Source organism: Cupressus sempervirens, chromosome 6 (genome assembly GCF_028749045.1).
Source record: "Cupressus sempervirens isolate cs-2001-9-10 chromosome 6, ASM2874904v1, whole genome shotgun sequence".
NCBI classification, from domain to species: Eukaryota; Viridiplantae; Streptophyta; class Pinopsida; order Cupressales; family Cupressaceae; genus Cupressus; species Cupressus sempervirens.
In genome coordinates, this window is record NC_143123.1 from 329,367,892 (window position 1) to 329,395,376 (window position 27,485).

Below are 27,485 nucleotides of genomic sequence, written 5' to 3' on the forward strand. Positions count from 1 at the left end.
CTTTTGTGGTGTTGGTAGTTCAAGTTATTTTGGTGTTCCCTTGCTCTTTTCCTCTCTACAAGCAGCTCTCTTTGTTCTCTACCCTATGACTCTATTTCCCTAATGGCTCTTTTCATTAATAGAGTGGATATATTTTTCAAACTACACGGACTCTAGACATTTATGTGCTTACACTACAAGAAATTAGGGTTCTTTGAAAAATAAATGATGATGAGTTGGTATAATGGAATAATATTCATCTTTGTCATCAATGAAATGTGTGGGCAAATATTTGATGCCATACTATAGTTAAAAGAATATCTTTGGAAAAAGGAGTATATCTATTGGTTGGAGACTTGGAAGCATTCTGTATTAAATCATGGGTCATATTTTACCTATAGTTTGTTACTTTCCGGCCTTTTCATTTGACAGTGTATAACAGTGGGTCAAAGTAAAAATCTGGAATTCATGACCGCAGCCTGTATAGAGTTATAGATAAAAGGAAGTGAGACGGAATCAAATGGGAGATGATTTGTTCTCACCGGTGCTCGTACTTCAACAGATCTCCAAGGTGATGAACTCAATTTAGAATCCACTTTATGAGAAATTTTACAGCAATACCACACATCATTGAATACATTTTCCGCGCTCAAGTGTTAGCAGATTCCCATACATATTGATAAATAGAAGCCAAAGAATTGTTTTGATGCCAGTCTTGGAAACTACTGTTGAGTTGGGAGTCGATTTAGAGAATGCTTCCATGTGAGATCTGCTCAGGGTTAGATGCCCAGCTCGTAACTACTACAAGACCCAATAGAATCCTCAAAAGGTTGAGGTGAATGAGGTATTGGGCCTAATAAATGAATCTATACTAGAATATGATGAAATGTCTAATTCTAGGCTTTCATAACAGGTTACAAATTTAGATTCTGAGATCAATAAGATGAAAACTAACAATGAAGTTGTGGTAGAGACTACTGAGGAATCCAAAGGAAACTGGGAGTTTGCCAAATTTGGAGGATGTCTTGGTGATTCAACTCGTGTGACTGAGGAACTAACCTTCGAGCATGATATGGCTGTTGCACTGCAATGTCTCACACTCGATGCATTACAATTCTGCTATTAAGCGAAGAGGTTGATCCTCCTCTCCCTCTCGAAGATGGCCATATCAGGGAATCCGTGAATTGAAATTACTCAAGCGTGTAGAAGGAGGTTGCAAACAGATTGATGGTAGTTTATCTATGTCAGTGGCAGCAACATAGCAAATTTGGGAGCACCGTAGGCAGATATGAACTTTTGCATTGAGCTTAGATGGTCAAGTTTGTGATTTAGCAAGCCATCAGATCATGGATAAATATGTGAACCCTAATTTGGTTTATAAGTGCAAGATGATGAGTAAATGCGATGACATGCAATGGAGGCCCAAACCCAAGTGGCAACACCAAATTGGTAGGCCCCCAAAGCTAGAGTGTTAAGAAGTTTGTGCACTAGGATATGAAGAAGCCGATGCATCTCATCAATATATAAACATTTAAATTTTTATGGAAGATATGTTGTTTAATAAACAAAATCATCTTTGATTGATGGGTGAGATTAAGGCAATTGATTTCAACCAGGCCACTGAGGGGAATGATATCCAGTTCGGGTGTTTCATAGCTGGATATGCTGTTGGCACGATACTGTTCATGATTGAAATTGGAGTTGGAGTGTGTATATTATCTATTGATAGTTACTCTAGAAGAAGATCATCACCTTCATGCTATTGATACTCTACAGTTTTTCCCAATAGTTGCATATTTGAGTCAATATAAAATATGCAACTTCAGTAACAGAGTAATTTGAAAAGGAAGAAGCACTGCTTTTATACAAAGTCTTGTGTCATGAGGTGGAAGGATTCTCATTCCTGCATTGGGTCTAGCTTCAAGAGCTTCTATTTACCTTTGACGAACACTGGGGAATGCATCAGGAGCTCTATAATATTCCCATTTGTTACACACTACTTCTTTGATAAAAGGCCATATATCTGACAGATAAATAATGAAGAATTGTGCAGAAAAGATCTCATCAAAAACACAAGGACAGTGGAATGATGACTCTACGCCCAATGGGTAAGGCACTAGACAACAACAGACAGATATTCTAGAGTTCTCTACATCCCGACACAGAATGCAGCCCCCCAAGAGAGAGCCACTGTTACCTAGAGTTTTAGAATCCTAAGTATTACCCCTCGCAAACAATTAAAAATTAAAATAACTTCAAAACAAAAACATAATAAATTATTTTGCATTATATTTAATTATTTAAATAATTAAGTTTTAATACTTGTAAAATAATTAATTATTAAACTTTCAAGGTAATATGATTTTTACATAATTAATTCCAAAAGAATTAATTATTACTATTGTAATGTGATATCAAAAGTAAAATGATAAATGAAGTTGGTGGGGTAAGGTAAATGTAAGAAAAAAAAAGAATTTGAAATAATTAATTCTTTAAAAAGAATTAATTATTTTTGTGAAATGAAGTTGTAAAAGCTCTTGGGAAATTGATTAAAGTTGAGAAAGGATGTAAAAATAATTAATTCTTTTTATAAGAATTAATTATCATACTATAAATGTCGGAGAAAACAATAGAAGTTCAGTAAGAAGTTGTGGTGGTTGCCCAACTTCTTTGAAAATTTATTTAATGGGGGCAAAACATTTGTAAAGGATTCTTCTTTTCTCGGTGGAGAGTTCTACAGCTACTACAGAGAAAGGACAGTTCTATTTTGTAATAGGGGGGAAGGAGCTTTAGTTTATGCATATTGATTGTAATAGAGGGACGGAATAATACTATTGTTGTTTTGTCATGTCTCTAAAATGAAGAGGACTATACATGTGTTCGATCCTGTGGTCTATACATTTGTATTTTTGGTTTTGAAGAATTTTGTATTCTTTTATTTCCCGTTTCAGATATAGTCTTTTATTACTGCATTGAATGTGATGTATGTAATCTTGTGTTTACGTACTCATGGTTTTGCATAAGAATATTTGTAACTACTCTCTCTTCTATAATAGGAAAGATTGGTTAGGTAGTCTTGCGGCTGCTTATTCGTCTTTCCCCTTCTATTTAGTTTATAAATTTAAACAATCGCATTCATTTCATGTCTATGAATGAATGTCGGAAACCTTAGTATCTTCAAGTTAAAGATACATATTATCATTTAAATTCATTGCAAATCTACAAACGAGGGAGTTGTACCTCTTAATTCAGAGGATAGTTATCGATCAATGATAACTGATCCAACTAGTAGTACATTTTGTCCTTCTTGTCGGGTGTATTAAGTCATGTTTTGTAATTCTTGTTGAAGGGCAAAACTGTTTACTAACAACCTTGAACTCAAACCTCAGACTGCATGTCTTATTAGACCACTTGCGTTCTTGAACTTGGATCTAAATTGCATATCTGGACTAATTGTTTGTGACCTTGAACCTGAACTTGAACATGGATCTGAAACCTTGACTCTCTGAATTTTCAAGCTCAATTTTGAACTTTGAACTTGAACCTTTGAACTTTGAGGTTCAAAGTTCAAGTTCAACATATCCTCAGAACATTGTTTTCTTCTTAAGTCATAGTCTACAAAATCATCATTAGCAATAAAAACCAACCAAAACACCAGGACGATATAGGGATTCCTTCCATAGGGCGAATTCTCAAAGTTTAAAAACTCGGGTGCTGAAAGCATGCTTACACATAGCATACCTCATGTCACCACCCATGAATACTGAATACCAATCACTGAATCAAAAGCTAGCAAACTCAGAATTAAGCACTTATCAAAATAATAACTAAGCCCAATTCTTGCGGGCTAGCAAGAAACCACTGCAAAAACCTTGACCTGGCTGTAACTTTAACAAATCCGATTTTACAAATTTCTTATATCAATTGGATGGTTTGGTATTTTATCAAACACTTGGCAGACAAACTCTCCAGCAATGTGATTTAGAAAATGCAAAAAATGAATTTAGTTCTTTTTGATATAATCAAGATTCAAAATAAACATTTTGCCTCTGTTTAATTCTCTTTTGAGTTTTGAAAATTAGCAATGGTAAAGGAAATGTAATGACAAGGAATTAGTAATAACTAATCACTTTCAATTCTGCCAATTTATTTGATGGAAAGTGAATACGAACTGTCATAAACTTATTCAAAACTTAAATTGCATATAAGGAACCTGCATTGATATCCAATCAACAATCAACAATAACTTTTGTATGTTTGGACGCTGCCTCCACCAATATCAATGACTCTCAAACACCCAAGTGTTGACCAGCATCAAGCATTAGCCCTCTAACTTCAACCACAGCCCTCTAATTATGATTGCAGGTCAAGGAAAATGAATTGCCAGCCTCCAATCTGGGATTATACGACTAGGAAAGTATATTGCAGGTCTCAGTCAGTGAAAAACAGGGCCTTATTAAGTCGCGCAGGCCCTTTGTAATGCAATGCAACCCCTCCAAAATGTATCTCAAGCCTGTTATTGTGTTGCTGCAGGTATGGAGACACCCAATTCTTGCCACAGTATGATTGCAGCCCTTCAGCACTGCACCATAAATATTCTAAACAGATTGCAGGTATGCACAAATGCATCAAACGCCACTAATCCTCTTCAGGCAAGTTGATTTACTTGGAATTCAGCCACTTCTCAGACACAGTGATACACAGTAAAGAAGTGTGGGCAAACTTCACTTCCAAACAATTTCCAGATTTTCAATATTAAATTCCTCAGCACATCAATAATGTCCCCAGATACAATAAAGATAGAAGAGAATTCAATTGAAACAATTTCTCAGATTTAATTCACAATACCTTAGCTGTGAATTACAAATTACTACAAACCCTTAAACTTCAGCAAGGGCACAGAAATCAACCTCAGGAAGCACTTCACAAGTAACAAAAGCAAATAAGATAATTGGATGTTTTTTCCTTCACAATGAACTCATATTTATAAATTATAATCCCTCGAAAGCATTTGTTTCCCAAACGAAACTGCACTTAAGAAGCTTTACTAACACAACATCACTTTATAATATATAATAAAAAAGAGCCTTTGTAGCAATATAAACTTTAATAATTAATTAATAAATATGAGCTCACACAATAAATAACCTCATCCGATGCAAATGATTACCAACTACCAATGCCACCATCTACACTGCCAGATATGGCAATTGCCTAGAATGGACTTACTAAAAATAATAATTCCACAACTGAGACCCCCAAATCACCCTATCCACTCACAAGAGTCACTATAACGGACCGACTTGATCAAATGCAGAGACTAGCCAAAAATGGGGGCATTACACAAGAACAAAAAGAGAAATCAGCATCAGTTCCTTGAGACCCCAATCGAAGAGACTTTGTCTAGTGTGTTACAAATAAGTTAAATTCAGCAAAGGATATTGAAATTTCATGAGGAGATGTTGTCCTGCATTTTGTCACCACAAAATGTTGGTAACAGCACGAAACTTTTCCAAGCTAGTTTTGTGTCTCTCTAAGCTTGAATCTGATATTCAATTGCTTAATGTTGATCGATTGATCCATTTCAATTCGAATATCAAATTGTTTTACTGAAGGTCTTCGTCAAGTCATTTTTGTTTTTCTTTCTGTCGAGCCTTTGCTTGATTTTTGAATCCTTCAGAGTCCGTTCTTTTCTTTTGAGTTTGTGTTTGCTTGTTTTTGGTCCTTTGAATTCGCTCATCTTATGCCTTTCGTTTTCCCCTTCACTTCGGTCTAACCTAGAGGTCAATCGGAGTTGTCAGTCAAGAGATATGGTCATTTTAGTGCCTCAAAAGTGGACATTTTAGGTGCAATAGCACGAATTAAAAATATGATGTTATATTTCCATTTTGACATTCACTTTTTGAAAATATAACATTTTACTCACTTTTTGTTATGTTTTAAAGTTACTTTTCATTTAAATTTATAACTTAAAGTGACTATAATGCACTTTATGTTATAATTTTAAGTTGAGTTACTTTTTAATTTTTCACTTAAAGTGACTATAGAACCATATAGTTACTTTTTAAATTTTTTATTTTTAAATCAAATACTTATATAAATGTCACTTTAACTTGATGTTTATGACTTATATTGATTAATATAATACATAAATATTATTTTTGACCCATATTGTTGACATTTTTATAAAAATAAGTGAAATGCATAACTTAAAAGTCTAAAAGTGGACATTTTATGTGCATATGCATGTAAAAAAAACTATGAAAAGTGGAAACTTTTCATGCTAATGTATATAAAAATTCATTTTTAGGACCTTTTTCAAGTCATTACATCAAAAGTTTGTAAAAGTGGACCTTTTTGATGCAATGACATGAAAAGATGAGTTTTCATGCTTGTGCATGAAAAAGGTGACATATGTTTATAAAATATTTAAGTGACTCCAAAAAGTGAGATTTTGGAGACTTGCATATTTTAAAATATGTAATGGGTTTCAAAAAGTGAGATTATAACCAAAGACATTTTAAAACATGCAATTGCATCAAAAAGGTCCTATTTTACCTTATTACATGTTTTAAAATATGCAATGAACACAAAAATGTCCTATTATGTGAAAAAAACATGTTCTTGCTCAAAAAACCTCCTATTTTGATCATAACTTTTGATTCTCTTCATGGATTTGAATGAAATCAATTGCATTCATCATGTTTTGGAGAGGTGATCATTTTGCCCTCATCAAAAATCAAGTTATTGCACCCAAAAACGTGTTTGAAACTTCAAGCTAGGGCACGTTTTTTGCATAAAAATCCATAAATCTACCAAGTTTGATCACGTTTTTGCATGAGATCAAGTCGGTTTTGCCTTTTTAGGTGATTACATTGGTTGAGGATCATTATTTTGGTGCTAACACATCAAAATACTTCACTTTGAAGATCACATTTTTTGCTTGTTTTGACAAAAACGGCTCAAGAACATTCAATCTTTAAAACGTGGCAATGAGGAGCTAATTTAGGGCACGTTTTGTGATCTTGCATAATAATCTCCTTGTTTGCTGCCCTCTATCATTCGGATTTTGGAGATTTGATAAATTCTCATTATTTTTGAAGAAAATTTCAAAGATAGAGCATCTTTTCCTTCATTTTTGGCACATATTCATCAAGTAAGTAGACGACTTCTTTCTTGCGTTTTAATTCATGCTTATCCTTGCTGATTTGATGCTTGAAATTGTTGGATGGATGCCATTTGTGAAAATCTTTGCCTTAGAATGTGCATTTTTTCTTTAAATATGAATTTCTTCTTCATTTTGATGTCTTTGGTTCTTCCCCAAGTTCCAAATTCGAATTTCATCTTTGAGAGTGCATTACATCTTGGCATGTTTTGAGTTGTTTTCAAAAGTATGTTTTTCTCTTGTTATAATTTCGTGTGCTTGTTGCCGGTTTTTCTCCATTTTGGAGAAGTTGCAAGTTTTTTCCCAAAAACTTGTTTTTCCTTCATTACATGCGAAAGCATTATCATTTTTCGCATTCCATTTCCATGTCATTACATCTCACATCTCATCCGACAAATGTGATTACATGGTTTTCACCTCATTCGCCATTCACACATGCATGTAATCCCATTTTCCACTTCCGTTTTCATCCATCTCATTTTTCATTTCCATTTGCACGACACAATTACACGAAATGTCTTACGTGTAATTGCATCTAAAAGGTCCAATTTTGGCTAAAAGTCACTTTTTGAAAAGTCAAAAAGATGTCATTTTTTCCATCTTCATATACACATTCACACCTCCATGAGCAAATAAATGTTTCCGTATCTTTCCATGCTTTTCATCTTAGCCTTCATCTGCATATGCATGTAAAGTGTATCTTTCACTCACACTTGCATCTCATTTCACCCTCCACCTTCCGTTACATGTTGCATTTACATGTAATCCATTTTCTGTGCAATGACATCTTGAAAGCTCAAGTCACTTTTTGGAAATTGACAATCTCCATTTACACGCATTCTCATGCGCCAAGCACTTTACTTCAAAAAAGAAAAAAAAGAGTTAAAGGTGTTGATGGAAAGTTGTTTCGAGTGTACATCCGAACATCGTCAAGAAGGTTTCCAAAATGTCAAAGACTCCAGTTTGTGCTGATCTACAAAGGAGAATTCACGACAACTTGAGCGAGAAAAGATGGATCACATCAAGTTTCCACATGATAATGGACAATTCATCAAAGAAAGCTAGAGGTTGTCAAAAGACGCAACACTATGGTTATCAACATGAATGCAGCAGTACAAGGTATAGGAACTCTCAATCATGTTATGATCTAGGATTGCATCGTCAAGTACAAGGCCTTTCAGAATTGTTCTTTTCTCTTCCGTCTTCTTTCTTCTTCTTTCATGTTTGTAGTTGGAGAAGATGCATTACATGAAAAAGTGTACTTACATGTAATGCAAGTTACATTTGTATGTAAAAGATGTAATGTGAGTTGCACGTGTAGTTGCATGTAACCCTATATTTTCTCTTGTAGTTAGAGTTGGTCAAAGTTGGTTGAGTTGCTCCCACTTTTTCCTCCCCCTTTTTCTCAACTTCTTTGCCTATATAAAGGAGTGCCCCGTCATTGTAAAAATTATCTTTTGTTGTATGCAAGAAAGCTCTACTACATTTGTGTAAGCATAACTTTGATTGTGTAGTACGAATTTGGGAGAAAAGTGAATAAAAGAAGCAATTGGATTCGAAGCTTTGACTGGAAGCAATTGTGATAGAACAAATTAAAAGCTTTGACTATAATTTGTGCCTATTGTCTTGATTCATGTTATTATTGTGTGTTCAATAAAAGAGCATAGAGAGTTAAGAAACAATTGAAGCCCGAGCTTTGACCAAGAACAATTGTGAAAATCCATAGCTAGAAGCTTTGTCTGTGGCTTGTATTTTCATCTTAATTTGCAAAATAGTTAGATTGTTCTTACTTTCAGGAGTCTTTGTGCCCTAATTGTAAAACTTTTACCATATAGAAGTACGACCGGACTTAGAGCCAAACCGATATGTTTTAGCTAGCCTTTGAGTTAGTGAAGATTTATCGGTATCACTGTTTTCAGCTCTTGATAGAAGTGTAGTTAGAGATTTACCTTGCCCATTATTCGTTCTACGAGTAAGTGGATCCTTTCTTTAAAGTTAAGAAGAAAGGATATTAGTAACACCCTGCTTAAGATCTCTCGGCTTCTTGCTTACCTTGAGTTGATCCAAGGAACTGTGAGAAGGGGGAGCCTTCCCTTTAAGGTAGGAGAGACTCTGTCTCACACGCTGTGGCTGGTCATCCTATTTTGCGACTGAATTTTTACCCAAAACTATCGGTTGCAAAATATCCACCCAACAAGAGACATGTCAAACAAAGAGAAGGGGTAGCTCTACCAGAAAATCTGAACACTATAGCAAAACGGAAGTTTGATGCCATACTTGACATGATGTCATAGATGTTGGCCAGAATAAAACTTAGTATATTACAAGAAACTTCAGTTCAAAATGGAGGAGCTAGTGTTCCCACACTAACAATCATCAAAGTAATAATAGTCACACTATTGGAGCTATTGTTGGGTTTGTTGCTAGATCCCTTCAATGTACATTAACTCCTGAGGAGGAGTTTACCTATGAGTGAATGTAGATTAAAAGGGACCAATGCACAAACAAATCATAAAGTATTCATTTGGGGCAAAAGAAGAGCCAGATGTCCACAAAGATAAGTCTTATATGGAATCTTGTCTTTCCTTGTGATGGAGCCAAAATTCCTGAGTCTCCATTCTAATTTTGTAGCACAGGATCAGCTTTAAGTTTTTGCGACTTTAACTTCTATTATTTCCAAATTTGGTCTACCTAATTAATGCCTCATTTTAATCATATTTTCTCTTTTAATTACCTAATCAGGCTGCTAATATTATGAGTGTGTGCAGTTTCTCCCTGTTCTTAGCCATGTGTGGCGTATATCTATTCAGATACAGTTACTGAGAAGTATCAGATTAATGTTACAAGATTATATGTTCGTGAGAGACAAAAATCCTATTGCTTCTGAGGTTTTATTGATATCAGGCATCATTGCAAGGTTCAGATCAGGAATGTGTTCATAAGGACAGAACCAATAGTTTAGAGAACCAGAAGATGCCTGAGAAAGTCATTTCAATGGGTGTCATTTCAATCATGTTATATAAACTTTGCTTATTTTAAAGGAGAGAGAGGATCAGAGATGCCTGTTCAATCCTATTACAAATTGTCAAGTCTGCAATGGAAGCCTCTAGATTGCCTTTATGTATCATTGACTTCCAATTTTCATCAAATATAGAGTTGAACAGCAATTGCTTAGAAAGTTTATTTGGGGATATGGCTATATATATGTGAATACTTGGCACTTTGCATAAGAATGAGACTTCTATAGACGAGTCGGTGAAAAGCCACGTCAGTATTTGATATTCTTCTCTGAACAAGTAAACTACATGCGGCAAGTTACAAGTGATATCACAAAGACATTCAAGTGGAATAAATATACAAAAGCACCTTTGAAATGGCATTCACTATAAAGGAATAACAATTTATAGTGACAAAATTTTGATCATGAAGAAGGACCTACAATGAAGGTATAGGGATTAATATATTGGGAGAGTCTGAATTGCAAACATTCACCTGAAGACTCTATGCCCCGCTTCTCACCCAACATAGACAGCAGTGATGCCGGCAAGGAATAATGAAAGCACATATTAGCAATTTTGGTAAATCAAAGCTTAAATACTGAAAGCGATATTTAAAAAATATATATCGAGGAGGCCTGTATGCTGCGGTTGAAGTTCTAATTGGTTCCTTAACAAATTTTGCATTATGTGTATAAAGCCATTCAGAAGAGCCAATCATTCAGCATACAGAAGTGGCATGAAACAGTCATGATCCCTATTCAAAAGGATGTGGGACAGTCGTGGTTGAGAGAACATGTGAAGATTTTGCCTAGATAGCAAACTATGTGTGCCAGCATGCCGTTGTGTATATGCCGAGACAATGAAAAAGCCGAGTTTCAAAATTCAACATCAATTTATCCCTTTTCTATAGATGATGTTGTCGGATGTAAGTATCATAACATCTATAGAGATAAAGTGTAGATGGTGATAAGAATATGCAATAACAATGGTGATGTTTCCGGGTGTCTTCATTGGTAAAAGCGGCATATGGAAGTCACAATTTATGCAATTCTTTGGATCAAGTTTGCTCCTCTCTGTGTCAACAGCATCAACAGGATTTTAAGGTAAGTATTTTCCCGTAAAATGTTTATCTACACATTTACGGTATTTTGTTTATGTTTTGGCAAGTTGTGTTCAGACGTGGGAAGTCTGACACCCGACAAATGGAGGAATCACCCGAGTTGGAAGAACACACGCAATAAAAGACATGCGACAAAGGTCAGATGCTGTAGATTTATATCAAAATTGCTATAGGAAATCAAGCTTTCAACCATATACAGTTGGATTAACCACTTCTGGATATAAGCATCTGCCGATAAATGAATTTTATTGAAGGAGTGTACAAATGCTAGTTATAACAAAAATTATATTAAAAGAATTAAATATTGATTAGTTTCTAGATGAAAAGGTGCAAGTCTAACTGATACCTTTTCATTCTCTATAAGTATATGTAATAGAAAATCAAACAACTTACCATTGATTCATCACAAAAGATTATCTGCATTCTTGAAGCATATAGATCATTGTAATTTCTTTGCTGAAAGAGACTGAATTTGAACTAAGCTCTAGGAGATTGAAATTATTGAGCGTATTGTTTCAATATTGCGTAATGTAAAATCGTGTTGGGTGGAGCATCTATATTGGAGTGTCTTCAACACGAATTTTTCCGCAGTAAAATCAGTAAGATCCTTATGTGTTGTAGAGTTAAAAACTATATAGTTTGTCCTTTGTGATCTTTTTGTTTTCTATTAATAATTTATTATTGGTATAAGTAGATCAAATTATTCGCTGCTATTCGAACCTAACAAATACAAATATTGTGGAATATTATAATTGTTTCCTTATTTGTATCTATTTTGTCCTTTTAAACAGGTTAAAATATTATAGATTAGTTTTAGTATGCATAAAATGAAATAATTTGACGCATTCATATAATTGAATTGTTAATAGATTTAATATTTATAATATCATAAAGTTGTATGTGAAAACTTATAAGATTGACTCTGTCACCCTTTTGAATCTCAGCACTAATCATTAACTCGCTCATATTTCTTTATCTTTCTGCTGGCAATATTTTGATCTTTTTTATTAAGGGTTTTAATATCTATTTGTTTTAATAATTCATTTTAAATCATATTTCAGCATTTCCAAACTTATTAAAGTAATCATAACTCAAAGATTAATACTCACAATTACCAATCCAGCAATTTCCTTAAAATCTTGCCATATCGGGAAATTGTTTTTTTGCGTTGAATTTATCTGCTATAAGCGTCTTGGATTCAAGTTTGTTGTCCAAGATCAGGTGTACAAGCCGTGGTTTTGCAGAACTAAAAGCACAGAGGATCTATAGATCGAATTGATCGATCCTGTCAAGTTGGCCATAACCAATTAGAAATCCCAACATCGAGCAGGCAAGGCTCGTAGGTTTCTAATCAATGATTTTGATAACCAACACCTTGTTGACAAGTTAAATATTTTCTATGCTCATTTTTTTCACTGATGGCTGAATTCTTGATCAATATAACAAACCTATTTTTAACAAAGTGTTAAAGCATGTAGCTTTGGTCTAGCAATAACTATGATCAGCATATATATATATATATATATATATATATATATATATATATATGTATGTATGATGCACATATTGTTATATATATGCATATATATAATCGCAGTATATAAAACTCTGCACAGTTGAAACCGATGATCATATATATATTGTCTAAGATTTCATTTTAGACATGATCGAAAGTTATTATGTTTCCTTTGATTTAAAATCACTATTGATCTATATTATATCGGGCTACAGTTCATAATGATCAGTAATACATGATTAAGACTTGTGTTAACTCTATAACAATCGGGCATGATTAAACAACACCGAACCGGTATGATGGTGAATGTTCATGTCTCCATTTGGAGACATGCCCCATGTCTCCATTTAGAGACATGCCCATTCACCCGCACACCCCTCTATGTGATATGTATACTTGATCCGCCCAGCATAACAAGGCATCGAAATCAATTGATGCAAGAACATCAAATGATCGATTTACATTTCAAGTTCAAGAACATTTTATTATCTTTGTTATTTCTATACTAACATATACAGATTCTAAAGCAAATCTATTCTTTGACATCAGTGTTCATACCTACAATCAAAAGTTGTGCATCAATCAGCCTCAAATTTAAAATCTAGTAAGAAACTCTACATGGTATCAGAGCCTTGTTAAGGGGAGATCTCATTAAGTTTAAGAAATCAGATTTCACATTAAATTGAGGTCTCACAAACATGTTAAGATTCGAACATCACCTTACAAGTGTTGATAACTTCAAATCTTGGCAACTTTGTATAATGATGCTATTAAAAGAAAACAAATTAGAATCTTTTGTAAGAGAAGAAAAAGAACCTAAAGATGATCTAGAGAAAACTCAATGGATAAAAAATAATGAGAAAGCCATGAAGATAATCGTGGATGTCATTCGAAATCATATAGTGCCTATTGTGGCAAAACATGCTACAACATATTGCATGTTTAAAGTTCTTGAAAATGCATTCATAGTAAATAACACTGGTAGAAAACTTGCTCTTAAAAGACAAATGAATAATATCGGCATGAATAAAGGAAAAACCGTGAACACCTTCTTCATGAGAATCACAGAATTCAGAGATCAATTATCTGTTGTTAGTTATGAGATTGACAACCATGAGTTATCGCTAATAGCATTAGGAGGACTACAAAATTCTTGGGAGTCCTTTGTACAAGGTATAAGTGCAAGCATAGATGGAGAAGTCGCAAATTACTCGGCGAGTTTTAAACACTCGCCAAGTATTTTAGCTGGGCGAGTAAATCCCAGAAAAAATAACCCAAAAAAAAACTCGGCTACTAGTTAAAAACTCGGCGATTTTTACTTAAAATCTCACAGTTTAGGAAACCCGCGCCCAATGACGGCTAAATAGGGAAAAAATCATTTTTTGTTGCATTTGTATGGAGGGAAGAACGTTTGGAGGCATTCTTAGCTGATTGCAAGTAATTCAAGGCAGATTTGAGTGGATTTTAGAGGATTCTAATTGGATTTAGAAGAGAAATTTCTTTCTAGGTATGTTCATTTTATCATAGTTTGAAAACTTCTTATAGTTTTAACAAATGTTCTATTGGTTTTGTTGTTTGTAAATGATTTCAAATCATTTAAAATCATTTTAACTCTATGCTTGAACTTTGAATCATTTGAAACCCTAGTTGTTTTAAACTTCTAGCTTCTAAGTTCTAACTTTGTTTATTCATTTTTCTATAAATTTATGTGTAGGACAGTGGTCAAGCATTAAAAAAACATGACAAACCCGCAAAAAGAGTGGCCACAAACACCATGCCCATCTAGATATATAGGCATTTGGCCTAAAAATGCAAGAGATAAGGTATGGCGATATGCCTATGAAGCTCCAAATGATGTTGGAAAGGTGATATGCATTCCATGTGAGAGAATTATTTCTGGAGGCATAAACCGCCTCAAATACCACCTTGCAGGCATAAAGAAACATGATTCAAATCCTTGTCTCAAGGTAACTGAAGAAGAAAAAAATTCATCAATGCCCTAGTTGTAGTTGCTGAAGAGAAAAAATTGAATAGGGAGAGGGCGAAATTAGCTATGAGGGAAGCCATAGCTGAATCTGAAGGAGCTCCCTTTGATATGCAAAAAGAAGAAGAAGCACTTGAGAACATACCAAGATCTCTTTGTAGCCCACGGCTCTGCAAACAAAATATCTCTTTTACCAATTCCACTTCTTCTACATCTCCTAGTTCTTTATCACCATCCACATCAGGGATAGGTAGTTATTTTGTGCCCAGGAACACACCTAGAGCACAGCCATCATTAGAGGGCACTGCATGGTTCAAGGAGGTGCATGAGCAAACTGATATTGCAGCATCTGATTTTTGATTTTTCAACAATATCTCAATGAATGCGGCTGATAGTCTCTATTTGGTCAATATGGTGAATGCAATTTCAATATCGGGCAAAGGGTACAAGCCGCCTAATCGCAAGGATATGAGTGGAAGGTTAGTATTTTACTATTTAGTAATTGTAAATAATTGTGATTCACTCTAGTTCATTGTTATATTTTAAATCTTAATTGTTATAACTTATTTCCTATTTTTTACTAACACTTTATTTAATATTACACCTAAATTTTGTAGGTTGCTTGACAAAGCAGTTGGTAGGGCAAGAGTATTGATAGAAGACCAAAAGAAAGAGTGGAAGAAGTATGACTGTAGCATTTCATCTGATGGGTGGACAGATGGAAGAAGTAGAACCATTATTAATCTCTTGGTTGCTTGCAAAGATGATGTGGTGTTTTAGAAATCTATTGACGCCTCCAACAAAGTGAAAAATGCAGCCACATTGGCTTTAATGTTGGAGAATGTTGTCATAGAGGTGGGAGTAGAGAATGTGGTACAAATAATTACAGATAATGTAGCAGCATATGTGGCAGCAGATAAATTTAATTTTTTATGTTCGAATCAATATGAATCATGAATGTAATGCTATGGTATTATTCAATTTAGATTTGATGTAATTTGTAAATACTAAATATGGAATGTTTGCAACTAATTATTGATTTTTTGTTAATCTTTTAGGTAGAATCCTCCAAGAGAGGCATCCCACACTTTTTTGGTCACCTTGTGCAGCACATGTCCTTGACCTTCTTTTGGAGGACATAGGAAAACTTGATTGGGTGAGTCCAGTTGTGGAAGATGCTAGGTGAGTCGCCAATGTTTACCGTACTGGTAAAGAAATCAACGCATACAAACAATAGAACCGAACAGCAGAATTATATTATTATATTCGCATATGCCAGACATACAATATGCTTCATAAGATTCGTAATAGTAGATTATTGATGATTTACAATGATCCCAGACGGGATATAAATACTATCCGCCGAATCTTCCCCGAGGAGTCCGTCGGCCACAAACATTATGTCCGCTACAAACTATTTACCCGTCGGCTACAAAATAAAACACCAACGACAATCATTTCGTCGGCTACAAAAACACTGCCGGTACCATCCAATCGGCTGACACCATCCCCCCCAAAAAAAAAAGTAGTCTCCGGACGACAATTACAAAATATCTGAAACAAATTAACAAACAAAATACATTAACAGAGTAACGACAACAAAAAAAAACTGCTTCTGTCACATCACTTCCACATTCATCCCGTTACATCTGTAGCCTCTGCTAACACAATACTGTCTCCTCAAGCTAACCTTAATAGCCACCCGTGCTGCTTTCTTTGTTTTCAATTCCTCGATACCCTAAGCCAAGTGTCGCTACACTGCCTCCAACTGGATGATTAGCTCCTCCCGAGCTCTCTACGCATCCACCAAGACAGCCTCCCGGCCAACACCTACTCCCAGTGCCTCTGGTACACAGAAAGTCCATGCTTGCAGCAACTTCAACTCTTCTCAACTGGTCAGACCCCCACGACTGATATCCGCAACGACTGGGGGTCCAGAGGGCAACGCCCCCGACGGGGTCGAGGGGCAGCGCCCCCGCGGGGTCTTGGGGGAGCGCACAGTACAGGGCGAGGTTGAGGGGCAGCGCCCCTCGCCGCCAAGACCAAATTAGCACTTCGAAACCCACACAAAACTGCACGAAACACACCATTTCTGCCATTTTCTGCCAACTCTACACTCTTTCTGGCAACCACTGATGCGTCCCCTTCCCTTTGGCACCATCTGTAACTCATTCTGAACAACTTGAATCTGTCGTCGTCTTTTTTTTTTTTTTTTTACTGCTTCCTCTATAATCCACCATAAATCCCTCTGCACACAGAAATTCTTCTCCTTCCCTACACAGATTCCATCTTGGCTCCTGCAATTTTAATGTGCTGTCGCTAAACTCAAAAGCGCCCAAACTAAATATGCCATATTTTTTCCACTCCTCACAAAACCCTGAGCTTCTCCTTCTGGCAGAACAAGCACTCTTCTTTATGTCTCTGTTTCCCCGCGGAGAAATCTAGCTGGAGGAGGGAATGGAGTCTGGCGGATATGTTTTTTACCCGCGACCTTTCTGGCGGAGGAACTTAGAAGTTTTATGCCCGCGGACAGGCTGCCCGCGGGGCCTCTATCAACCTGCGGACAGACTGTCCATGGGGCCATTCCCTTTCACGCCCGCGGGGCCTTTGTCTTCGCCCGCAGACAGACTTTTCCCGCGGGGTCCTCTTTCCACCCGCGAACAGACTCTGCCCGCGGGACTTTTTTCACCCGCAGACAGACTCTGTCCGAGGGGTCTTCTTTTTTTTTTTCCATTTTTTTTTTTTTTTTTTTTTTATAATTTCTCTTTTTTTTTTTCTTTTACAAAAATTAAATTAAATTAAAAGACAGCACCTCAATTTTGCCTCCAGGCGTCACCATTCTGCAACGACCACGACAAGGGAATCATCTGATCATTCTGTGACGGTGACGGCATCTTCTTGGCATGGTAGGATTCATTGACTGCATGAGGTACCTCTTGCCCGTCCAATGTTCCCAACTTTACCACTCGATTGTCGCCGACCTCCCGGATTTGATATGGTCCAAGCCATCTAGCCTTAAACATTTTCACTTTGATTTCATTCCGACCGTCGTATGCCTTATGTCTGTTCTGTGCCACCTCCGTCGCCCACTGTGCCTGCGGTCGTCGCGCAACTGGATTATTTCCTTGCTGTCGGTGCCCTTCCACTAATTTTATGCTGCGGTGTAGCCTTTTCTTTCCGCACGGTCCATTCACCATGTACCGGACAGTGGGATCTTTCGTTTTTCTGTGTTCAGACTGTATGTTCTTCCCCTCAGCTTCAACCATGGCAGCTTTTCCTTCTTCTGCTTCCCTGCATTCCTCCGCACATTCATTTTCATGTGTTTTGTCACGTTCGTCGACCGTTAACATATTACAACTCGGAAACAGTTCGTAGTCTTCTATCTGCCAATGGAACAGGCCATTCATTGAGTCCAGGTCGTTGTCATTCGATCCTCCGTCAAGTCTCAATACTCCTTCATCTGGTTCCATTCTCCTCTTTCCTTCGTCGTCACTTTCACCGTCACTTTCTGAATCTGACGATGCTGCCTCCTCGCCGACTATTTGTGTATGCAGGTCAATTGTGAATCTTCTGCCTCCGCGCTCCATTGATAGGGTATTTCGTTTCCAATCATGTTTTACTTTTGCTTACACCAACCAATCCCGTCCCAAAATAGCATCATATCCTTTTCTTTTCAATGGAATGACCACAAAATCCAATAAAAATGGTTGCGTGCCAATGGTTACCGATTGCGCCTTCAAAATTTCCAACGGTTTGATTTCGTGCTGGTCCGCCGTGAGCAACTGGAATGTAGGTGGCCACAGCGTCGGCTTCCCCAACTTCTTCCAAGTATCCTCCGGTAAGACATTCACGTCGGACCCTCCGTCAATAATTCTCTGTCAAAACATTTCCCAAAATCCCCATCTCGACGATCGCCGAATGCCGTCCGGAGGTGAGTGCGAGCAACATCAGATCTATTGTCATCACTTTCGTACTGTCCCTTCCTGTGTCCTCCGTTGCTTTGGGAAACGGTGTATGATTCAAAATGGCCATCCGTAACTGGGGCATTGTGAGAAGGAGGTCACTTATCTTGACCGGTATCTCCGTTTGTAAGATCTGTCGTACAATGTTTTGTTCTGCGAAGTTCCTTGCCAAGGTGCCAGTGATGTCCTTCAACTGAGATGTCCCTGCCGACGATGCCTTTCCAATTTCCGCCTGCATTTCCCCCAATTTTCTTTTTTCCTCCGCTTGCCTCCGTGTAATTGCCAGAACCTCCTCTACATTTGTGCCGATAGTGATCAAGTTTACTCCAGACTTTGGACACTTGGAATCTTCGTGATCGCCAGGTCCGCACCATCTACATAATAATTTCGGTGTGTTTGCCGTTATACAATCCCGCGCAAAATGACCCCACAAATTACATGCTCGGCATTGAACGATTGGCCGTCCGTTTGCATCATACTCAGTTCAACTTCGGCTCCCATTATTATTGTTATTGTTTGCATTGTTGTTATTTTGCCCTCTGTTATTATTCCTGCACCCTCCGGATGTGGCACCTGCGCTATTCGTATTTTCGCTACTGCCCGACGGGGAAGCCTCCTGTGTGAGAAACACCTGCGGAGATCCTCTTGTCTTCATGTTAAAGGGGCACTCCTTTGTCGAATGGCCCATGATCTGACAAATGTCACAAAATTGGTTCTTGGGACATGATCCTTTAGTATGCCCATCTGTCTTACACTCCGTGCACCACAGCTCACTGCCTTTTGGCTCCTTCTGCATGTTTTTAAACTCCATCATGCGAACCATATCCTTCTATAGGGCACGAACCTTCTTGCTGCTGCCTTCGTCGTCGCTACTATCATCTCCGTCAGGCTCGTCGTCATCCGAATCAGAGGAGCTAGTTTTCTTCTTTTTTGTCTTCTGCTCACTTTCAAGGTCCAGTGCTCTATTATACGCATCCACATATGATGACGGTGGGACAATTTTCATTTTCCTCCGCAATTCCGATCGTAGGCCGTCCACAAACCATCTTTTCTGCAATCCGTCCGCCGATTTGCTTTCCATTTTGTTTATTAAGTCTTTTAATCTCCTGACGTAGACACGGACAGTTTCGTGCTTCCCCTGTTTGGTATTGAAAATCTCCACTACGATCTCATTATCATCCCGCAAGAGTTTAAATTCCGCCAGGAACTCCTTTTTAATGTTATCCCAGCTATTTAGCTTTTGTGGATCCGTATCCGAAAATCAATCAATCGCCACACTCCGTAGGGTTGCCGGAAATTGCCTGACCCATTTGTTGGCATCTGTGATTCCGTTTGCCCTCCAGATCGTCTCACATGTCTTACAATGTCAAATGGGGTCAGCAATACCATCGCCTTCAAACTTCGGCAACTTTTCTTTGGGTCCCACCATCACAACACTGGAGGTCTGCATTGTCACACTGAAGGTCTGCACTCCCACACCGGCAGTCTGCACTCCCACACCGGCGGACTGCTCTCCCACACCGGCGGACTGCACTCCCACACTGGCGAATTGCTCTCCCACACCGGAGGTGTCGACAGCTGCGAACCTTGGTGAAGAAGGATCTTCTAAAGTTGTTTCCCGCGGAAGTCTATCCCGGACGAAGAGGTCACTCCACGCTCGTGCTCCCTCGGCACTGCGAGCCGTGCGAGTTGATGCTCTTCCGTCTGAATTTTCTTCCCTCGACGAACACAATTTCAAGAACTCATCCCGTGCTTCTTCCACCAATTCCACCCGCTGCCAAGTCTCCTCCAACAATTCTTCTGCACTCCGGTTTCCGTCGGAAATCTTCTGAAATCTCCGTCGGCGTTTGGCTTGCTGTGCCAGAATTAAATTCTCTTGTGCAGTACGGGTTCCATCTTTTTCTTTGACCTTATTCCGATCTTTGTTAAGCTGATTTGGCATTAATATTCATTCCTCCCACCTTCCAGATTCATAAGGCAACGGCGTCAAATGTTTACCGTACTGGTAAAGAAATCAACGCATACAGACGATAGAACAGAACAGCAGAATTATATTATTATATTCGCATATGCCAGACATACAATATGCTTCATAAGATTCGTAATAGTAGATTATTGATGATTTACAATGATCCCAGACGGGATATAAATACCATCCGCCGAACCTTCCCGGAGGAGTCCGTCGGCCACAAACATTATGTCCGCTACAAACTATTTACCCGTCGGCTACAAAATAAAACACCGACGACAATCATTCCGTCGGCTACAGAAACACCGTCGGGACCATCCAGTCGGCTGACAGCCAAATATATCTATAATCACTCATGGATTCTCAATTTGATGAGAAAGGCCACTAAAGGCAAACATTTGATGAGACTTGCTATGACAAGGTTTGCAACGGTCTTCTTGACGTTGCAAAGTATTCTTGACCACATATTGGCTCTGAAACAAATGTTTGTGTGTGCTGATTGGGTTGCTTCATCTTACTCAAAGGAGCCCGAAGGAGAGGCTGTGACACGAATAGTGTTTGATGAAAGTTTTTTTGCAAAGGCTAAAGAGATTGTGGAGGTAACTTCAAGAATCAAAACATTATATTTTTAGTTTATTCGAGTTTCATTATTAATTCATAACTTACTATGTTATTAACTAATTTGTATTTTTCAAATTTCAAATGTAGATGTCTCTGCCCCTGGTTCTAGTCTTGCGCATATGTGATGGGCAGCAATCCCCAATGGGAGGACTTTATGACGCCATGGATAGGGCCAAAGAGGTTGTTAGAAGTTACTATTATGGGGACAGTCTCAGATTTGACCCCATTTGGGAAATAATTGATAGCAGGTGGAACAATATGCTCCACCAACCCATTCATGCAGCAGGCTACTTCCTCAACCCCAAATTCAGGTACTATGATTGTCTTTGAAGTTGGAATTTTACTAAGACTTTATTTTACTTTACTTTTTAAAGTTGTGTAGTAAGACTTGATATCATTTTCTATTTTTTTTAGGGCTAATGATTCCTACTCAAATCCTAATGGAGAGGTCATGAAAGGTCTCTCTAAATGCATTGAGAGAATGATATCCAATGAAACGGAGAGAGACCTTATTGTGATCGAACAACAAGTCTTTGTGGAATCGAAGAGTCCTTTGTTCTCTTCTATGCTAGCAAAGAGAGAAAAATCTACTCAAGCACCAAGTAAAACGTCAAACTTTAAAACTTTTGCTAATTGATAAGTTGTGTTTCTAATTACCTTTTTTTATTGCTTTATAACTTTTTATATTTTGTTTTGCAAATTTTTGGTGGGCAATTTGGGGTGGCAATACTCCCAATTTAAAGAAATTTTCTCTCAGAGTCCTATCCCAACCTTGTAGCTCATCTCATTGTGAGCGCAATTGGAGCTTATTTGAGTCCATCCACACAAAGAAAAAAAACAAAACGACTCAAAAACGGCTTAATGACCTTGTTTATGTGCACTGTAATCTTAAGTTGCGCATAAAAAAGGCACAGAGTTCAGAACTACCTGGTCCACTTGATCGAGACGAGATAGATCCTTATTCTGATTGGATAGCACAGGAGCCAAGTCCATTGTTTACACCAGATGAGATCGCTGATTTGGAGAGGCAGGCCATGGAGGAGGATGCTGAAACTATTTTCAGTTCACAATGGATGACATTGAGGACAAGGATGAGGGCGATGATGATTCAGGCTCAGAGGATGAGGATGAGGCATTACCAGTGCCACATATAGGAGGAGATGGATCCTCTTCCAGGACGCCAAGCTAGTCAGTAGGGATGTCGAGCGAGGAGGCACAACCATAGAGTTCACAGTCATGCAGCTGACGCCCTATCCTAGTGCGGAGCACTTCTTCTAGGACTAGACGCCCTCACTTTCCAGCTAGTGCAAGTGGAAAGAGGAAGACGTGAATTGTGATTGTATTGATGTATTTAGACTTTTAGTATTTACTTCTAGTTTGACAGATTGAAACTATTTACTATTTTGCTTCCTGCCATGAGCATTGCACATGAGAATGCAATTTTGTATGCACTATGCATTTATATATATCTTAACTCTGCTTGTTTCTTTTATATTGTCTTTAATTAACTTATTAGATGCATCTTCTCATTAAATTTTGCAAAATAAATGTATTTTTAATTAAATTTCAACAGTTTTTTAGGTTCCCGAGTTTTTTTTTTAAATCGCCGAGTTTTTCCCGATTAAACTTTGGGGGGGCTTGCCGAGTTTTTGCCTTTGGCGAGTTTTCCTGCTATGAGTGCAAGATCTAAAATCCCAAAACTAGATTGATTGAGATTTGATTGTCTTCAAGAAGAATAGAGATTAATGATTAAAGGAAAACATAAAACCTTCAATGAAGACATTCATGTTCTTAACACCAACTCTCATAAGAAGGGTAAGAAGAACAACAAAAGGAAAAGAAACTTTCATGGAAAAGGATAGTCAAAATAGAAGAAAGACTTATCCAAAATTCAATGTTTCAGATGTGATCAATATGGACATTATGCACTAAATTTTCCTGATTGATCTAAACTTCAAGCATCATTTGTCAAAACTGATAAATCAAATGAAGGTTAAGAGTCTGAGAAATATGCCTTCTATTCAGCATTGTCTAGTCAAATATCAACCAAATCCAACACTCAAATAATTGACAACGGATCTTCAAGACACATCACTGGTTATCAAAATAACCTAGAAAGCATGCAAATAGAAACAGATGAAGAAGTTACAATTAGTGATGATTCTGCACATTCCGTAAAAGGAATTGGGACCTACACCATCAAATTGAAATCCTAAATTCTATTCAGCTTTCTGGAGTTCTTTATGTACCAAGTATTAAAAGGAATTTAATATCTGCATCTACACTTGAAGATGATGGTTATAGAATTGCATTCATGGACGGTAAGGTACTAGCATGGCCTAAGGATTCAACTATAAAGAAGGCTCTAACCATAGGATTATGACAAGGACTATTATATGAGCTTTACACTAAGACAAATCTTGCACTTGTTTATGATACTTCAAATTCAAATAAAATATGGCATAGAAGATTAGGTCATATCAACTTTCGTGCTCTAACATCTATGGAGAAGTTGGTAACTGGAATGCCCAAATTAAGTCATATTCACAATGAATCCTACAAAGGTTGTGCCTTAGGAAAAAACACTAAAAAGTCATTTCCTCATAGTTTGAGCAAAACTAAATGTGTTAGGACTAGTGCACTCTGACCTGTGTGGACCCATGTCTACACCATCCATAGGAGGGTTCTTGTACTATGTGATATTTGTTGATATTTTTCAAGGAAGACATGGATACTCTTCCTTAAGTACAAAGAATCTGAAGAGATTCTTTCTAAATTTAAAGAATTCAAAACTATCACTGAAAACTCCTTAGAAAAGAAAATTAAAGTTTTAAGAACAAATGATGGGAAATAATATGCTTCTGAAATATTTAAAGAATTCTGCAAACCTACTAGGATTAAGAGGGAGTTCACAATTCCCTACAATCCTCAACCAAATTTAGTTGATGAAAGGAAAAATAGAACTATTATAGAAGCTACTAGGGCTATGATATATGATCAAAACTTGAACATGTCATTTTGAGCTGAAGCATCTAATACAGCAGTCTATATTCAAAATAGATGTCCTCACTCACATTTGGACAACTAAACTCCTAAAGAAGCATTTTCAGGAATGAACACTGACATTAGTCATTTAAGGATATTTGGATGTCCTGTGTATGTTCATGTACCTAAGGAGAAAAGGACAAAGTTAGAACCTATTGAAAGAAAAGGAATTCTTATTAGTTTTAATGAATCAATAAAAGAGTACAGAATCTACATACCTAGATAGAAACAAATAGAACTCAGTAGAGATGTCATCTTTGAAAAAGATATTGCTTTCAAAAAAGCCAACACTTCAAATGAACTAGATACAGATGACTTATCCTATTCCCTAGAAGAGGCTCCTACTTCTGAGATTTAGAGGGAGTACCTTGAAGAGACTTCAAATGACACTGAGATCCTTCCTGAGACTCAAGAAGAGAGTCTTCATAATAATTCTAAAAGACCACTTTGGGCAAGGAAAATCATATAGGAAGGAGACGAATTTGCAGCACCTTCAAGGACTTTTAGAGAAAGCAAAAGGCCTCTAAAATTAACATACAATGCATTCATGTGTGAGAGTCCAAACTCTGAACCTTCTAATGCTTTTGAAGCACTTAAACATCAAGCTTGGAAAGATGCAATGGTGGAAGAATATCAGTCGATACTAAAAAATAATGTTTGGGATATAGTTCCTAGACCTAAAGGAAAATCTGTTGTTTCTTCCAAATGGCTCTTAAAGTTAAATATGTTGCAGATGGTAGCATTGAAAAACATAAAGGTCATTTTGTGGCTAGAGGATTCTCTCAAAAGGAAGGAATCGATTTTGAAGAAACATTTGCATCAATTGCCAGGTACACCTCAGTTGGAGCTGCAATAGCCATTGCAGCAGCTAAAGGTTGGAAAATCTATCAAATGGATGTAAAACCTGCTTTTCTATATGGAACAACTGAGGAAGAAGTATACTTGGAACAACCAGAAGGATTTGTGACTCGTGATATTGCCTTCTACATATGTAAATTGAAAAGAGCTCTATATGGACTCAAACAGGCTCCCCGAGCCTGGTATGAAAAGATTGATAAATATATTCTAAGTCTTGGATTCACCAAGAATGTTGCTGATCCAAATTTTTACTTTAAAGTAACTAAAGGTGATATATTGATTCTAATTCTTTATGTTGATGACCTTTTGATTACAGGAGAAGAACATCTCATTAATCAGTGTAAGAAAGATTTGGCTTCTGAATTTGAAATGAAGGACTTAGGGATTCTTCATTTCTTCCTTGGATTAGAAGTTTGTTAGAAGTCTAGAAATATCTTCCTACATCAAAAGAAGTATACTGTCAATATTCTGAAAAGATTTGGAATGTGGAATTGTCGACCTATATCAACACCTATGGAAACCAACTTACACAAGCTAAAGGAAGCAAGTGTTCAATCTAGACTAGTTGATCCCACTTTATACAAACAGATAATTAGGTCTCTAATGTATCTTGTGAATACTTGACCTGATATCTGCTATGTTGTTAATGCATTAAGTTAGTTTATGTGTGAACATCATGAAATTCATCTTGTTGCGTTGAAGCATATATTAAGGTATCTTCAAAACACTATTGGGTGTGAACTTAAATATGAGAATATCAGCTTGGAGTTGCATGGATATATTGATTCTGATTGAGTCGGAAGTGTAAAAGACCGGAAGAAGATGTTGTTTCAGCTTAGGTTCAGCTATGATCTCATGGATCTACGAAACGCAAGCTTCAGTTGCTCAGAGTTCTACTGAGGCAGAGTATATTGCAGCAGTAATGGGAGCTAGAGAAGCAGTGTGGCTTCGAAAATTGCTTTCTAACTTATTCTGTGCACCTATGAAACCTACCACTATTCACTGTGATAACCAAAGTTGTATCAAGTTATCTGTGAATCCAGTATTTCATGATAGATCCAACTATCCAAGCATATAGAAATTCCTTACCACTACGTAAGAGACAAGGTGGAAAGAAGAGTTATTCAGTTCGAATATATTAATACAAGTGATCAAACAACTGACATTCTCACCAAGGCTCTTCCTAAAGTGAAGGTTGATCATTTCAAAAAGAAACTCAGTATGGTTGAAATGCAAATTTATGAGATTGTGTCTCAACTTTGTAAATTTGTATTATTTTAATAAAGATGTTTAAAGTGTAAACTCTTTTGTCATATGTGTGACTCTATGACTTATGGGCCTACCCTATGTACATTATCAAAAGGTGACAACCTTTTATGAGGAAATGTTGATTATAATACTATAAGGTGACGATTTTATAATTATTATATTACTATCATGATGAATATCATGTGACTTGATATTCTTGGACAAATCATGATAGTTAAAAGAGCATGTTGATAGATATCATGTGACGTGATATTTGTTGAAGATCAATATGTTCAAACTCATGGTGGATATTATGTGACATGATATCTATGAATATACCATGATCTCTTATGGTAGAAATCATGAGACTTGATATCTGTATACACACCATAACTAGAAAAAATATCATGAGACTTGATTTTCTTAAGTATATTTAGATGATATCGCTTTTCAAATAAGGAGAGCTTATATATATGCACTTTGTCTTCCCTAGCTAAGAGGGAGTGTTAAAGCATGTAGCTTCGGTCTGACAATAACTGTGATCAGCATATATATATATATATATATATATATAATAGCAGTATATAAAACTCTGCACAATTGAAACCGATGATCATATACATATTGTCTGAGATTTCATTTTAGACATGATCGAAACTTATTTTATTTCCTTTGATTTAAGATCACTATCAACCTATATTATATCAGGCTGCAGTTCATAAAAATTGGTAATATATGATTAAGACTTGTGTTAAGTCTATAATAAATCGGGCATGATTAACCAACACCGTACCGGTGTGATGGTGAATGTTCATGTCTCCATTCAGAGACATGCCCATTCATCCTCACACCCCTCCGTGTGATATGTATACTTGATCCGCCCGGCATAACAAGGCATCGAAATCAATTATGATCAATTTACATTTCAAGTTCAAGAACATTTTCTTATCTCTGTTATTTCTGTACTAACATATACAAATTTTGGAGCAAACCTATTCTTTGACATCAGTGTTCATACA

At 36.9% G+C, this 27,485-nt stretch overlaps 1 protein-coding gene across 5 annotated transcripts in view; it reads right to left on the reverse strand.

The window, feature by feature from the left end:
* Positions 1-27,485, reverse strand: part of LOC149552499 (calcium-transporting ATPase 5, plasma membrane-type-like) — a 325,070-nt gene that overhangs the window by 276,570 nt on the left and 21,015 nt on the right. The gene's annotated exons all lie outside the window — the stretch shown is intronic.